At 34.6% G+C, this 18,231-nt stretch overlaps 3 non-coding genes across 3 annotated transcripts; all 3 read right to left on the minus strand.

Moving 5' to 3' along the window:
- Positions 1-2,798: 2,798 nt before the first annotated feature.
- On the minus strand, positions 2,799-2,870 carry Trnad-guc (transfer RNA aspartic acid (anticodon GUC)). The gene has a single exon. It is a non-coding gene; the product is annotated as a tRNA-Asp (tRNA).
- Positions 2,871-6,251: 3,381 nt separating this feature from the next.
- Trnad-guc (transfer RNA aspartic acid (anticodon GUC)) lies at positions 6,252-6,323 on the minus strand. Its single transcript has one exon. It is a non-coding gene; the product is annotated as a tRNA-Asp (tRNA).
- A 9,170-nt stretch (positions 6,324-15,493) lies between these two features.
- On the minus strand, positions 15,494-15,565 carry Trnad-guc (transfer RNA aspartic acid (anticodon GUC)). The gene has a single exon. It is a non-coding gene; the product is annotated as a tRNA-Asp (tRNA).
- Between the last annotated feature and the right edge of the window lie 2,666 nt (positions 15,566-18,231).

Here is an 18,231-nt window from a genome sequence, read left to right on the forward strand (position 1 = left end):
GTGATTAGTACATCAAAGGGACAGCCGTTCTGCAAGCGGGTGGTCAATGAATTTGAAAAAACAACACTGATAAGGTTAACAGAAAATTTCAGCAGCGTTTCATTAGACAGTTCTCCTATTTTCTTTGTAATTATCAAAATCAGCTTTGCTGCCTATATAAATATGGAATCAACTACTTGGTTTATAATTCGTTTGACACAATTATAAAAGCGAGTTCAATTTATCGCAAGACGACTTAATAATAAAATGTCACCCAATGCTGTTGAGAACTGCAAAGCAATCGGACTCCTGAGCATGAGTCTATGTGAAACGCTTCACGTGTCTCCAAAGATTCAAAGATTTCATACAGCAAAACCAAGACGTAGAATGAAAAGACAATCAACAAACAATAAACCCACTTGCATTAACAAATCTGCAACGACTAGTACAACGAGGAAGCGAGCTCGAAGCGAAGAAAATGAACATGTAAACGATCGTTTGCAATGCCAACCAGAATGCCTTTTCAAAGACTATCGACAGCAAGCGAAACATTTTAGACACGTGTCAGATATCACTGCTTGCAAAAATCCTTCTTACGCTCACCAAACAACTACAGTGCCAATTGGAAGAAGAATCAATTTCAGTAAAATATCTGATGTTGGTCCATCTTTCCCGAACCTGTCATGCTCTTCGTTGGTTACCAGTGTTCTGCGAGGTAAACATGGTCGGCGTTATCAGCAAAACTTGGGCACGTGTGCTGTTGCATAAAATGTTGCATCATTTTATTATTTTCATTTTCTATATTAAGTATATGTTTGTTCCAATCTTTTGTATTAAAAAAAATATTATTTAGCTTTTCTTTGTTGTTTTGTCTTTATATATGCGCACGTATTTATCTGTTATGTTTCAGTTTTCAAATGTTATTCATGTAATTTCATGGTTCCAACTATACAGCAAAGTTCGTGTATTTCATTCATGTTTCAACTACCAACTTCCAATCAGTTATATCTAGAATTATGTTAAGGTTTACAATTTGAGCGGAATCGAAATAACATAAGAGTAGAAAAAGCAAATGAATAACTTCAGCCTTTGAAAAAGATCTCCCCGTCGGGGATCGAACCCCGGTCTCCCGCGTGACAGGCGGGGATACTGACCGCTATACTAACGAGGAAGACGTGACAGGGTAGCATACCTATATTTGCTGGTGTTATTTTGCGTTTTGAATAATAAGAAAGAAAAAAAAAAGCTTCTGAGATTTGGAATGTCACATTTACAAATTAATATATCATATCAACTCTATCCATATTTTTGTTAACAATTGTATAGTTTACTAATCGAACCGTGTTTCCTATACATCTCAGATGATAGAAATATTCAACATTAAACGTAAGACCACTTGCAAACAAATTAAATTGCATTTGAACTTCATTGATTTGTGTGTCTTTCAAAAAAAACAAGAATTGGTGATTTCAAAATAATAGCTAAATACATTTTTGTTGAATACTGTGAAGTTGTTAAACCATCAGTGATAATTGGAAATATTATTTTAATTGGCTCGTCATTATACGTGTATATTTATCAACAAGGTTTATATATCTCTAGTTTAACTAATTGAAATTTATATTCAGTTGAGTACTTATTCAAGGTACTGAAAAACTTATTTTGTATATTTATCTTTAGTGCATCGTTTGCTTTGATGTGATTGAAACCGAAAAATACTTGATATACTGATTAAAGGAGTAATACAGATTGTGATTAGTACATCAAAGGGACAGCCGTTCTGCAAGCGGGTGGTCAATGAATTTGAAAAAACAACACTGATAAGGTTAACAGAAAATTTCAGCAGCGCTTCATTAGACAGTTCTCCTTTTTTCTTTGTAATTATCAAAAGCAGCTTTGCTGCCTATATAAATACGGAATCAACTACTTGGTTTATACTTCGTTTGACACAATTATAAAAGTGAGTTCAATTTATCGCAAGACGACTTTAGTAATAAAATGTCACCCAATGCTGTTGAGAACTGCAAAGCAATCGGACTCCTGAGCATGAGTCTATGTGAAACGCTTCACGTGTCTCCAAAGATTCAAAGATTTCATACAGCAAAACCAAGACGTAGAATGAAAAGACAATCAACAAACAATAAACCCACTTGCATTAACAAATCTGCAACGAATAGTACAACGAGGAAACGAGCTCGAAGCGAAGAAAACGAACATGTAAACGATCGTTTGCAATGCCAACCAGAATGCCTTTTCAAAGACTATCGACAGCAAGCGAAACGTTTTAGACACGTGTCAGATATCACTGCTTGCACAAATCCTTCTTACGCTCACCAAACAACTACAGTGCCAATTGGAAGAAGAATCAATTTCAGTAAAATATCTGATGTTGGTCCATCTTTCCCGAACCTGTCATGCTCTTCGTTGGTTACCAGTGTTCTGCGAGGTCAACATGGTCGGCGTTGTCAGCAAAACTTGCGCACGTGTGCTGATGCATCATTTTATTATTTTCATTTTCTATATTAAGTATATGTTTGTTCCAATCTTTTGTATTAAAAAAAATATTATTCAGCTTTTCTTTATTGTTTTGTCTTTATATATGCGCACGTATTTATCTGTTATGTTTCAGTTTTCAAATGTTATTTATGTAATTTCATGGTTCCAAATATACAGCAAAGTTCGTGTATTTCATTCATGTTTCAACTACCAACTTCCAATCAGTTATATCTAGAATTATGTTAAGGTTTACAATTTGAGCGGAATCGAAATAACATAAGAGTAGAAAAAGCAAATGAATAACTTCAGCCTTTGAAAAAGATCTCCCCGTCGGGGAATCGAACCCCGGTCTCCCGCGTGACAGGCGGGGATACTGACCACTATATTAACGAGGAAGACGTGACAGGGTAGCATACCTATATTTGTTGGTGTTATTTCGCGTTTTGAAAATAAGAAAGAAAAAAAAAAAAGCTTCTGAGATGTGGAATGTCATATTTACGAATTAATATATCATATCAACTCTATCCATATTTTTGTTAACAATTGTATGGTTTACTAATCGAACCGTGTTTCCTATACATCTCAGATGATAGAAATATTCAACATTAAACGTAAGCCCACTTGCAAACAAATTAAATTGCATTTAAACTTTATTGGTTTGTGTGTCTTTCAAAAAGAACAAGAATTGGTGATTTCAAAATAATAGCTAAACACATTTTTGTTGAATACTGTAATGTTGTAAAACCATCAGTGATAATTGGAAATATTATTTTACTTGGCTCGTCATCATACGTGTATATTTATCAACAAGCTTTATATATCTCTAGTTTAACTAAGTGAAGGTATATATTCAGTTGAGTTCTTATTCAAGGTAATGAAAAACGTATTTTGTATATTTATCTTTAGTGCATCGTTTGCTTTGATGTGATTGAAACCGAAAAATACTTGATATACTGATTAAAGGAGTAATACAGATTGTGATTAGTACATCAAATGGACAGCCGTTCTGCAAGCGGCTGGTCAATGAATTTGAAAAAACAACACTGATAAGGTTAACAGAAAATTTCAGCAGCGCTTCATTAGACAGTTCTCCTTTTTTCTTTGTGATTATCAAAAGCAGCTTTGCTGCCTATATAAATACGGAATCAACTACTTGGCTTATACTTCGTTTGACACAATTATAAAAGCGAGTTCAATTTATCGCAAGACGAGTTTAGTAATAAAATGTCACCCAATGCTGTTGAGAACTGCAAAGCAATCGGACTCCTGAGCATGAGTCTATGTGAAACGCTTCACGTGTCTCCAAAGATTCAAAGATTTCATACAGCAAAACCAAGACTTAGAATGAAAAGACAATCAACAAACAATAAACCCACTTGCATTAACAAATCTGCAACGACTAGTACAACGAGGAAGCGAGCTCGAAGCGAAGAAAATGAACATGTAAACGATCGTTTGCAATGCCAACCAGAATGCCTTTTCAAAGACTATCGACAGCAAGCGAAACATTTTAGACACGTGTCAGATATCACTGCTTGCAAAAATCCTTCTTTCGCTCACCAAACAACTACAGTGCCAATTGGAAGAAGAATCAATTTCAGTAAAATATCTGATGTTGGTCCATCTTTCCCGAACCTGTCATGCTCTTCGTTGGTTACCAGTGTTCTGCGAGGTAAACATGGTCGGCGTTATCAGCAAAACTTGGGCACGTGTGCTGTTGCATAAAATGTTGCATCATTTTATTATTTTCATTTTCTATATTAAGTATATGTTTGTTCCAATCTTTTGTATTAAAAAAAATATTATTTAGCTTTTCTTTGTTGTTTTGTCTTTATATATGCGCACGTATTTATCTGTTATGTTTCAGTTTTCAAATGTTATTCATGTAATTTCATGGTTCCAACTATACAGCAAAGTTCGTGTATTTCATTCATGTTTCAACTACCAACTTCCAATCAGTTATATCTAGAATTATGTTAAGGTTTACAATTTGAGCGGAATCGAAATAACATAAGAGTAGAAAAAGCAAATGAATAACTTCAGCCTTTGAAAAAGATCTCCCCGTCGGGGATCGAACCCCGGTCTCCCGCGTGACAGGCGGGGATACTGACCACTATACTAACGAGGAAGACGTGACAGGGTAGCATACCTATATTTGCTGGTGTTATTTCGCGTTTTGAATAATAAGAAAGAAAAAAAAAAGCTTCTGAGATTTGGAATGTCACATTTACAAATTAATATATCATATCAACTCTATCCATATTTTTGTTAACAATTGTATAGTTTACTAATCGAACCGTGTTTCCTATACATCTCAGATGATAGAAATATTCAACATTAAACGTAAGACCACTTGCAAACAAATTAAATTGCATTTGAACTTCATTGATTTGTGTGTCTTTCAAAAAAAACAAGAATTGGTGATTTCAAAATAATAGCTAAATACATTTTTGTTGAATACTGTGAAGTTGTTAAACCATCAGTGATAATTGGAAATATTATTTTAATTGGCTCGTCATTATACGTGTATATTTATCAACAAGGTTTATATATCTCTAGTTTAACTAATTGAAATTTATATTCAGTTGAGTACTTATTCAAGGTACTGAAAAACTTATTTTGTATATTTATCTTTAGTGCATCGTTTGCTTTGATGTGATTGAAACCGAAAAATACTTGATATACTGATTAAAGGAGTAATACAGATTGTGATTAGTACATCAAAGGGACAGCCGTTCTGCAAGCGGGTGGTCAATGAATTTGAAAAAACAACACTGAAAAGGTTAACAGAAAATTTCAGCAGCGCTTCATTAGACAGTTCTCCTTTTTTCTTTGTAATTATCAAAAGCAGCTTTGCTGCCTATATAAATACGGAATCAACTACTTGGCTTATACTTCGTTTGACACAATTATAAAAGTGAGTTCAATTTATCGCAACACGACTTTAGTAATAAAATGTCACACAATGCTGTTAAGAACTGCAATGCAATCGGACTCCTGAGCATGAGTTTCTGTGAAACGCTTCACGTGTCTCCAAAGATTGAAAGATTTCATACAGCGAAACCAAGACGTAGAATGAAGAGACAATCAACCAACAGTAAACCCACTTGCATTAACAAATCTGCAACGACTAGTACAACGAGGAAACGAGCTCGAAGCGAAGAAAACGAACATGTAAACGATCGTTTGCAATGCCAACCAGAATGCCTTTTCAAAGACTATCGACAGCAAGCGAAACGTTTTAGACACGTGTCAGATATCACTGCTTGCACCAATCCTTCTTACGCTCACCAAACAACTACAGTGCCAATTGGAAGAAGAATCAATTACAGTAAAATATCTGATGTTGGTCCATCTTTCCCGAACCTGTCATGCTCTTCGTTGGTTACCAGTGTTCTGCGAGGTCAACATGGTCGGCGTTGTCAGCAAAACTTGCGCACGTGTGCTGTTGCATCATTTTATTATTTTCATTTTCTATATTAAGTATATGTTTGTTCCAATCTTTTGTATTAAAAAAAATATTATTCAGCTTTTCTTTATTGTTTTGTCTTTATATATGCGCACGTATTTATCTGTTATGTTTCAGTTTTCAAATGTTATTTATGTAATTTCATGGTTCCAAATATACAGCAAAGTTCGTGTATTTCATTCATGTTTCAACTACCAACTTCCAATCAGTTATATCTAGAATTATGTTAAGGTTTACAATTTGAGCGGAATCGAAATAACATAAGAGTAGAAAAAGCAAATGAATAACTTCAGCCTTTGAAAAAGATCTCCCCGTCGGGGAATCGAACCCCGGTCTCCCGCGTGACAGGCGGGGATACTGACCACTATATTAACGAGGAAGACGTGACAGGGTAGCATACCTATATTTGTTGGTGTTATTTCGCGTTTTAAAAATAAGAAAGAAAAAAAAAAGCTTCTGAGATGTGGAATGTCATATTTACGAATTAATATATCATATCAACTCTATCCATATTTTTGTTAACAATTGTATGGTTTACTAATCGAACCGTGTTTCCTATACATCTCAGATGATAGAAATATTCAACATTAAACGTAAGCCCACTTGCAAACAAATTAAATTGCATTTAAACTTTATTGGTTTGTGTGTCTTTCAAAAAGAACAAGAATTGGTGATTTCAAAATAATAGCTAAACACATTTTTGTTGAATACTTTAATGTTGTAAAACCATCAGTGATAATTGGAAATATTATTTTACTTGGCTCGTCATCATACGTGTATATTTATCAACAAGCTTTATATATCTCTAGTTTAACTAAGTGAAGGTATATATTCAGTTGAGTTCTTATTCAAGGTAATGAAAAACGTATTTTGTATATTTATCTTTAGTGCATCGTTTGCTTTGATGTGATTGAAACCGAAAAATACTTGATATACTGATTAAAGGAGTAATACAGATTGTGATTAGTACATCAAATGGACAGCCGTTCTGCAAGCGGCTGGTCAATGAATTTGAAAAAACAACACTGATAAGGTTAACAGAAAATTTCAGCAGCGCTTCATTAGACAGTTCTCCTTTTTTCTTTGTGATTATCAAAAGCAGCTTTGCTGCCTATATAAATACGGAATCAACTACTTGGTATATAAATATGGAATCAAATACTTGGTTTAAACTTCGTTTGACACAATTATTAATGCGAGTTCAATTTATCGCAAGACTACTTTAGTAATAAAATGTCACCCAATGCTGTTGAGAACTGCAATGCAATCGGACTCCTGAGCATGAGTTTCTGTGAAACGCTTCACGTGTCTCCAAAGATTGAAAGATTTCATACAGCGAAACCAAGACGTAGAATGAAGAGACAATCAACCAACAGTAAACCCACTTGCATTAACAAATCTGCAACGACTAGTACAACGAGGAAACGAGCTCGAAGCGAAGAAAACGAACATGTAAACGATCGTTTGTAATGCCAACCAGAATGCCTTTTCAAAGACTATCGATAGCAAGCGAAACGTTTTAGACACGTGTCAGATATCACTGCTTGCACAAATCCTTCTTACGCTCACCAAACAACTACAGTGCCAATTGGAAGAAGAATCAATTTCAGTAAAATATCTGATGTTGGTCCATCTTTCCCGAACCTGTCATGCTCTTCGTTGGTTACCAGTGTTCTGCGAGGTCAACATGGTCGGCGTTGTCAGCAAAACTTGCGCACGTGTGCTGTTGCATCATTTTATTATTTTCATTTTCTATATTAAGTATATGTTTGTTCCAATCTTTTGTATTAAAAAAAATATTATTCAGCTTTTCTTTATTGTTTTGTCTTTATATATGCGCACGTATTTATCTGTTATGTTTCAGTTTTCAAATGTTATTAATGTAATTTCATGGTTCCAAATATACAGCAAAGTTCGTGTATTTCATTCATGTTTCAACTACCAACTTCCAATCAGTTATATCTAGAATTATGTTAAGGTTTACAATTTGAGCGGAATCGAAATAACATAAGAGTAGAAAAAGCAAATGAATAACTTCAGCCTTTGAAAAAGATCTCCCCGTCGGGGAATCGAAGCCCGGTCTCCCGTGTGACCGGCGGGGATACTGACCACTATATTAACGAGGAAGACGTGACAGGGTAGCATACCTATATTTGTTGGTGTTATTTCGCGTTTTGAAAATAAGAAAGAAAAAAAAAAAGCTTCTGAGATGTGGAATGTCATATTTACGAATTAATATATCATATCAACTCTATCCATATTTTTGTTAACAATTGTATGGTTTACTAATCGAACCGTGTTTCCTATACATCTCAGATGATAGAAATATTCAACATTAAACGTAAGCCCACTTGCAAACAAATTAAATTGCATTTAAACTTTATTGGTTTGTGTGTCTTTCAAAAAGAACAAGAATTGGTGATTTCAAAATAATAGCTAAACACATTTTTGTTGAATACTGTAATGTTGTAAAACCATCAGTGATAATTGGAAATATTATTTTACTTGGCTCGTCATCATACGTGTATATTTATCAACAAGCTTTATATATCTCTAGTTTAACTAAGTGAAGGTATATATTCAGTTGAGTTCTTATTCAAGGTAATGAAAAACGTATTTTGTATATTTATCTTTAGTGCATCGTTTGCTTTGATGTGATTGAAACCGAAAAATACTTGATATACTGATTAAAGGAGTAATACAGATTGTGATTAGTACATCAAATGGACAGCCGTTCTGCAAGCGGCTGGTCAATGAATTTGAAAAAACAACACTGATAAGGTTAACAGAAAATTTCAGCAGCGCTTCATTAGACAGTTCTCCTTTTTTCTTTGTGATTATCAAAAGCAGCTTTGCTGCCTATATAAATACGGAATCAACTACTTGGTATATAAATATGGAATCAAATACTTGGTTTAAACTTCGTTTGACACAATTATTAATGCGAGTTCAATTTATCGCAAGACTACTTTAGTAATAAAATGTCACCCAATGCTGTCGAGAACTGCAATGCAATCGGACTCCTGAGCATGAGTTTCTGTGAAACGCTTCACGTGTCTCCAAAGATTGAAAGATTTCATACAGCGAAACCAAGACGTAGAATGAAGAGACAATCAACCAACAGTAAACCCACTTGCATTAACAAATCTGCAACGACTAGTACAACGAGGAAACGAGCTCGAAGCGAAGAAAACGAACATGTAAACGATCGTTTGTAATGCCAACCAGAATGCCTTTTCAAAGACTATCGATAGCAAGCGAAACGTTTTAGACACGTGTCAGATATCACTGCTTGCACAAATCCTTCTTACGCTCACCAAACAACTACAGTGCCAATTGGAAGAAGAATCAATTTCAATAAAATATCTGATGTTGGTCCATCTTTCCCGAACCTGTCATGATCTTCGTTGGTTACCAGTATTCTGCGTGGTCAACATGGTCGGTGTTGTCAGCAAAACTTGCGCACGTGTGCTGTTGCATAAAATGTTGCATCGTTTTATTATTTTCATTTTTTATATTAGGTATGTTTGTTCCAATTTTTTGTATTAAAAAAATATTATTCAGCTATTCTTTATTGGTTTGTCTTTATATGTGCGCTCATATTTATCTGTTATGTTTCAATTTTCAAATGTTATTCATGTAATTTCATGGTTCCAAATATACAGCAAAGTTCGTGTATTTCATTCATGTTTCAACTACCAACTTCCAATCAGTTATATTTAGAATTATGTTAAGGTTTACAATTTGAGCGGAATCGAAATAACATAAGAGTAGAAAAAGCAAATGAATAACTTCAGCCTTTGAAAAAAATCTCCCCGTCGGGGAATCGAACCAAGGTCTCCCGCGTGACAGGCGGGGATACTGACCAATATACTAACGAGGAAGACGTGACAGGGAAGCATACCTATATTTGCTAGTGTTATTTCGCGTTTTGAATAATAAGAAAAAAAAAACGCTTCTGAGATTTGGAATGTCACATTTACAAATTAATATATCATATCAACTCTATCCATATTTTTGTTAACAATTGTATGGTTTACTAATCGAACCGTGTTTCCTATACGTCCCAGATGATAGAAATATTCAACATTAAACGTGAGACCACTTGCAAACAAATTAAATTGCATTTGAACTTTATTGATTTGTGTGTCTTTCAAAAAGAACAATAATTGGTGATTTCAAAATAATAGCCAAACACATTTTTGTTGAATACTGTAATGTTGTAAAACCATCAGTGATAATTGGAAATATTATTTTAATTGGCTCGTCATTATACGTGTATATTTATCAACAAGCTTTAGATATCTTTAGTTTAACTAAGTGAAGATTTATATTCAGTTGAGTTCTTATTCAAGGTACTGAAAAACTTATTTTGTATATTTGTCTTTAGTGCATCGTTTGCTATGATGAGATTGAAACCGAAAAATACTTGATAGACTGTTTAAAAAGGTAATGCAGATTGTGATTAGTACATCAAAGGGACAACCGTTCTGCAAGCGGGTGGTCAATGAATTTTAAAAAACAACACTGATAAGGTTAACAGAGAATTTCAGCAGCGCTTCATTAGACAGTTCTCCTTTTTTCTTTGCAATTATCAAAATCAGCTTTGCTGCCTATATAAATATGGAATCAAATACTTGGTTTAAACTTCGTTTGACACAATTATTAATGCGAGTTCAATTTATCGCAAGACTACTTTAGTAATAAAATGTCACCCAATGCTGTTGAGAACTGCAATGCAATCGGACTCCTGAGCATGAGTTTCTGTGAAACGCTTCACGTGTCTCCAAAGATTGAAAGATTTCATACAGCGAAACCAAGACGTAGAATGAAAAGACAATCAACCAACAGTAAACCCACTTGCATTAACAAATCTGCAACGACTAGTACAACGAGGAAACGAGCTCGAAGCGAAGAAAACGAACATGTAAACGATCGTTTGTAATGCCAACCAGAATGCCTTTTCAAAGACTATCGATAGCAAGCGAAACGTTTTAGACACGTGTCAGATATCACTGCTTGCACAAATCCTTCTTACGCTCACCAAACAACTACAGTGCCAATTGGAAGAAGAATCAATTTCAATAAAATATCTGATGTTGGTCCATCTTTCCCGAACCTGTCATGATCTTCGTTGGTTACCAGTATTCTGCGTGGTCAACATGGTCGGTGTTGTCAGCAAAACTTGCGCACGTGTGCTGTTGCATAAAATGTTGCATCGTTTTATTATTTTCATTTTTTATATTAAGCATGTTTGTTCCAATATTTTGTATTAAAAAAATATTATTCAGCTATTCTTTATTGGTTTGTCTTTATATGTGCGCTCATATTTATCTGTTATGTTTCAATTTTCAAATGTTATTCATGTAATTTCATGGTTCCAAATATACAGCAAAGTTCGTGTATTTCATTCATGTTTCAACTACCAACTTCCAATCAGTTATATTTAGAATTATGTTAAGGTTTACAATTTGAGCGGAATCGAAATAACATAAGAGTAGAAAAAGCAAATGAATAACTTCAGCCTTTGAAAAAGATCTCCCCGTCGGGGAATCGAACCAAGGTCTCCCGCGTGACAGGCGGGGATACTGACCACTATACTAACGAGGAAGACGTGACAGGGAAGCATACCTATATTTGCTAGTGTTATTTCGCGTTTTGAATAATAAGAAAAAAAAAAACGCTTCTGAGATTTGGAATGTCACATTTACAAATTAATATATCATATCAACTCTATCCATATTTTTGTTAACAATTGTATGGTTTACTAATCGAACCGTGTTTCCTATACATCCCAGATGATAGAAATATTCAACATTAAACGTGAGACCACTTGCAAACAAATTAAATTGCATTTGAACTTTATTGATTTGTGTGTCTTTCAAAAAGAACAATAATTGGTGATTTCAAAATAATAGCCAAACACATTTTTGTTGAATACTGTAATGTTGTAAAACCATCAGTGATAGTTGGAAATATTATTTTAATTGGCTCGTCATTATACGTGTATATTTATCAACAAGCTTTAGATATCTTTAGTTTAACTAAGTGAAGATTTATATTCAGTTGAGTTCTTATTCAAGGTACTAAAAAACTTATTTTGTATATTTGTCTTTAGTGCATCGTTTGCTATGATGAGATTGAAACCGAAAAATACTTGATAGACTGTTTAAAAAGGTAATGCAGATTGTGATTAGTACACCAAAGGGACAGCCGTTCTGCAAGCGGGTGGTCAATGAATTTTAAAAAACAACACTGATAAGGTTAACAGAGAATTTCAGCAGCGCTTCATTAGACAGTTCTCCTTTTTTCTTTGCAATTATCAAAATCAGCTTTGCTGCCTATATAAATATGGAATCAAATACTTGGTTTAAACTTCGTTTGACACAATTATTAATGCGAGTTACAATGATATGGTTTACTAATCGAACCGTGTTTCTTATACATCCCAGATGATAGAAATATTCAACATTAAACGTGAGACCACTTGCAAACAAATTAAATTGCATTAGAACTTTATTGATTTGTGTGTCTTTCAAAAAGAACAAGAATTAGTGATTTCAAGATAATAGCTAAACACATTTTTGTTGAATACTGTAAAGTTGTGAAACCATCAGTGATAATTGGAAATATTATTTTAATTGGCTTGTCATTATAGGTGTATATTTATCACATATTTATAGTGCATCGTTTGCTTTGATGAGATTGAAACCGAAAAATTCTCGATTCACTGATTAAAGAGGTAATACAGATTGTGATTAGTACATCAAAGCGACAGCCGTTCTGCAAGCGGGTGGTCAATGAATTTGAAAAAACAACACTGATAAGGTTAACAGAAAATTTCAGCAGCGCTCAATTAGACAGTTCTCCTTTTTTCTTTGTAATTATCAAAATCAGCTTTGCTGCCTATATAAATATGGAATCAACTACTTGGTTTATACTTCGTTTGACACAATTATAAAAGCGAGTTCAATTTATCGCAAGACGACTTTAGTAATAAAATGTCACCCAATGCTGTTGAGAACTGCAATGCAATCGGACTCCTGAGCATGAGTCTCTGTGAAACGCTTCACGTGTCTCCTAAGATTGAAAGATTTCATGCAGCGAAACTAAGACGTAGAATGAAGGGACAATCAACCAACAGTAAACTCACTTGCATTAACAAATCTGCAACGACTAGTACAACGAGGAAACGAGCTCGAAGCGAAGAACATGAACATGTAAACGATCGTTTGCAATGCCAACCAGAATGCCTTTTCAAAGACTATCGACAGCAAACGAAACGTTTTAGACACCTGTCAGATATCACTGCTTGCAAAAATACTTCTTACGCTCACCAAACAACTACAGTGCCAATTGGAAGAAGAATCAATTTCAGTAGAATATCTGATGTTGGTCCATCTTTCCCGAACCTGTCATGCTCTTCGTTGTTTACCAGTATTCTGCGTGGTCAACATGGTCGGCGTTGTCAGCAAAACTTGCGCACGTGTGCTGTTGCATAAAATGTTGCATCGTTTTATTATTTTCATTTTTTATATTAAGTATGTTTGTTCCAATATTTTGTATTAAAAAAATATTATTCAGCTATTCTTTATTGGTTTGTCTTTATATGTGCGCTCATATTTATCTGTTATGTTTCAATTTTCAAATGTTATTCATGTAATTTCATGGTTCCAAATATACAGCAAAGTTCGTGTATTTCATTCATGTTTCAACTACCAACTTCCAATCAGTTATATTTAGAATTATGTTAAGGTTTACAATTTGAGCGGAATCGAAATAACATAAGAGTAGAAAAAGCAAATGAATAACTTCAGCCTTTGAAAAAGATCTCCCCGTCGGGGAATCGAACCCCGGTCTCCCGCGTGACAGGCGGGGATGCTGACCACTATACTAACGAAGAAGGCGTTACAGGGCGGCATGTTTCTATTTGCTAGTGTTATTTCGCACTTTGAATAATAAGAAAGAAAGAAAGCTTCTGAGATTTGGAATGTCACTTTTACTAATTAATATATCATATCAACTCTATCCATATTTTTGTTTACAATTGTATGGTTTACTAATCGAACCGTGTTTCCTATACATCTCAGATGATAGAAATATTCAACATAAAACGTAAGACCACTTACAAACAAATTAAATTGCATTTGAACTTTATTGATTTGTGTGTCTTTCAAAAAGTACAACAATTGGTAATTTCAAAATATTTGCTAAAAACATTTTTGTTGAATACTGTAATGTTGTAAAACCATCAGTGATAGTTGGACATATTTTGTAATTGGCTCGTCGTTATACGTGTATATTTATCAACAAGTTTTAGATATCTCTAGTTTAACTAAGTGAAGGTTTATATTCAATTAAGTTCTCATTCGGAGTAGTGTAAAACTTATTTTGTATGTTGGCCTTTAGTGTATTGTTGGCTTTGATGAGATTGAAACATAAAAATACTTGATATACTGAATAAAGAGGTAGTAAAGATTGTGACTAGTACATCAAAGGGACAGCCGTTTTGCCAACGGGTGGTCGATGAATTTGAAAAAACAACACTGATAAGGTTAACAGGAAATATTAGCAGCGCTTCATTAGACAGTTCTCCTTTTTTCTTTGTAATTATCAAAAGCAGGTTTGCTGCCTATATAAATACGGAATCAACTACTTTGTTTATACTTCGTGTGCCACAATTATAAAAGCGAGTTCAATTTATCGCAAGACGACTTTAGTAATAAAATGTAACCCAATGCTGTTGAGAACTGCAATGCAATCGGACTCCTGAGCATGATTCTCTGTGAAACGCTTCACGTGTCTCCAAAGATTGAAAGATTTCATACAGTGAAACCAAGACGTAGAATGAAGAGAAAATCAACCAACAGTAAACTCACTTGCATTAACAAATCTGCAACGACTAGTACAACGAGCTCGAAGCGAAGAAAATGAACATGTAAACGATCGTTTGCAATGCCAACCAGAACGCCTTTTCAAAGACAATCGACAGCAAACGAAACGTTTTAGACACGTGTCAGATATCACTGCTTGCAAAAATACTTCTTACGCTCACCAAATAACTACAGTGCCAATTGGAAGAAGAATCAATTTCAGTAGAATATCTGATGTTGGTCCATCTTTCCCGAACCTGTCATGCTCTTCGTTGTTTACCAGTATTCTGCGTGGTCAACATGGTCGGCGTTGTCAGCAAAACTTGCGCACGTGTGCTGTTGCATAAAATGTTGCATCGTTTTATTATTTTCATTTTTTATATTAAGTATGTTTGTTCCAATTTTTTGTATTAAAAAAATATTATTCCGCTATTCTTTATTGGTTTGTCTTTATATGTGCGCTCATATTTATCTGTTATGTTTCAGTTTTCAAGTGTTATTCATGTAATTTCATGGTTCCAAATATAAAGCAAAGTTCGTGTATTACATTAATGTTTCTACTACCAACTTCCAATCAGTTATATCTAGAATTATGTTAAGGTTTACAATTTGAGCGGAATCGAAATACAATTAGAAAAGAAAAAGCAAATGAATAAATTCAGCCATTTAAAAAGTTCTCCCCGTCGGGGAATCGAACCCCGGTCTCCCGCGTGACAGGCGGGAATGCTGACCACTATACTAACGAAGAAGACGTGACAGGGGGGGCATACTTATGTTTGCTAGTGTTATTTCGCGTTTTGAATCATAAGAAAGAACGCAAGTTTCTTAGATTTAGAATGTCACATTTACAAATGAATATATCATATCAACTCTATCCATATTTTTGTTAATAATAGTATGGATTATTAATCAAACCAAGTTTCGTACATCTCAGATGATAGAAATATTCAACATAAAACGTAAGACCACTTGCAAACAAATTAAATCGCATTTTAACTTTATTGATTTGTGTGTCTTTCAAAAAGTACAACAATTGGTAATTTCAAAATAATTGCTAAAAACATTTTTGTTGAATACTGTAATGTTGTACAACCATCAGTGATAATTGGAAATATTTTTTAATTGGCTCGTCGTTATACGTGTATATTTATCAACAAGCTTTAGATATCTCTAGTTTAACTAAGTGACGGTTTATATTCAGTTAAGTTCTTATTCGGAGTACTGTAAAACTTGTTTTGTATATTTGTCTTTAGTGCATCATTGGCTTTGATGAGATTGCAACATAAAAAAAAAAAAAAATACATTAAAGAGGTAGTAAAGATTGTGATTAGTACATCAAAGGGACAGCCGTTTTGCAAGCGGGTGGTCGATGAATTTGAAAAAACAACACTAATAAGGTTAACAGGAAATTTTAGCAGCTCTTATAATTTCGGCGGTGATTTGCATTCCACCGCATTGATTTTTATCTTAAAAGGGAAATTTTCTTGTCAAAAAAGTTAAATACCAATTTCGAGCTAACGCTAAGTCAAATGTTGCCATCAAAAAACTGGAACAATCGCTTGGAACGTTTCAAATTCATCTTATTGTGTTTTTGTGCATGGTAATGACGTATCGGAATAAAAAGTATCTAATTTCCCTATTTTTAACATAAACTAAAGATATTTATTACAATACTAAAACGGGAGAGACTTGATCATTTACAGTTACACAGAAGCCTATATAATAATAAAAAATAAAAAAACACTAAATGTCTCCCACCTGGATTTAGTTCCGAATCCTAATTCAACATTATTTTGCAACATGAAAACATTCATGTCATTGGGAAACTTATATACTGCTTGCAGAAGATACGTGGAAGGTTATTGCTACACATAAATTTATTATTACACCGAAAAGGATATCAGAACACAAATTTAGTAACATTAGAAAAGCAATTTAATTTGCCCAAATTAAGACGTTACTGATTATTTGGCGAAATAAAGTTTTTTTAATTATCCCCACATACGTTTTAAAGATTTGGCGTTTTTTATTGATTGTTCTGCATCCTAGTATTTCTTCCGTAGGATATAAGTCGGATATGAAGTCGAGAAAATCCTCAGCAGTAATCGGTTCATGGTATAATACATGCCTGTAAATGGTTCTCTTATAGTGATATACCATGGTTGGGTACGTTTTACGTTGAAAATAGCGATATTAAAAAATTCAGAAAAAAAAGAAAGAAAAAAAGTTGACTTTATCGGTCAGTGTTAGAGTGCGCTATATGACTGAAAATTTGGCCAGGGCTTCGCCCTTTATCGAGTTGCCAACTGCGGCGGGGCAAATCAAGTCCGATTGGGTCGATTTGGTCAATCAGACTTGGTGAAAAAAACGATAGAGTACAAGCAAAGAAAATAGATTGAATATAAAGATGCGGACACTAGGTGTGTTTTTTGTTCAGGTAATAAAGCTTTGCGGTTAAGACAGCGCAGCTAGTTTACGTTTAAAGGTTTATGAAGTTAACGCGCGGAATAAAGGCCACGACTATCATATGTTATGCAAAGATATATACAACAACCTGCACCCTGCCTTGACAAGGAAGTCTAGTACGTCACACATCGTAACTGTCATGGAGTGTTCACGTGATTCTCCTGCGAGAGGTTGCCCGCGGCCCCTGAGCCGCGTGCTCTAGTCACGTGTTTTGTAATCATTGCTTGTGTTGTACGTTAATTGTATCGCAATGTAAATTACGCGACCACTCGCCTATAAATGCTCTTGCCCTTCTTGTGTTATTCGCCATTCGAATTAAACCAGTTACTTACTTGGACTCTGTTTACTATTCTTGCAAGGCAAACAAATGTTAGAAACACAACAGAGTTTTGGCGACGAGGATATTGGATTCAAGGTCTTCTGAACGAGGTATGTACGCAGTTTGACTTTTCCAACTACTTTGTTTGCGCAATGGAAGAAATACTGAAGCTCATGCAAGCACAGTTACAACAACAAGCACAACGCCAGGATGAACAATCCAAACGCCACGAAAACAGTCAAGACGCCACGAAGAACAAATGCATGTAATGATGGCTCTGGTGGAAAAGGCTGGGTTACCGCAAGCAGCTACGTCATCCGCAGCAGTACCAAGTTTCAATCCATTTGATTCTACGTCTGAGTTATGGAATGATTATTGGTCGAGGTTCAGCACGTTTATCAAAGCACACGCGGTCCCAAGCGAACGAAAGGCTCAGGTTTTCTTAACAAACCAAACTCCTAGAACTTACAAGCTGTTATCAAACTTGGCACTTCAGGGCAGCCCGTCCAAAAGTGTTAATGATCTATCTATTGGCGACATTGAGGGTTTTATGAAGAACCAGTTTGACCCAAACCGATTCGTCATTCGGGAAAGGTTAAAGTTTTGGAGCAATATGCCACGGAAGCCTG

Source organism: Ascidiella aspersa, chromosome 3, assembly GCF_963924565.1.
Source record: "Ascidiella aspersa chromosome 3, kaAscAspe10.2, whole genome shotgun sequence".
NCBI lineage: Eukaryota > Metazoa > Chordata > Ascidiacea > Phlebobranchia > Ascidiidae > Ascidiella > Ascidiella aspersa.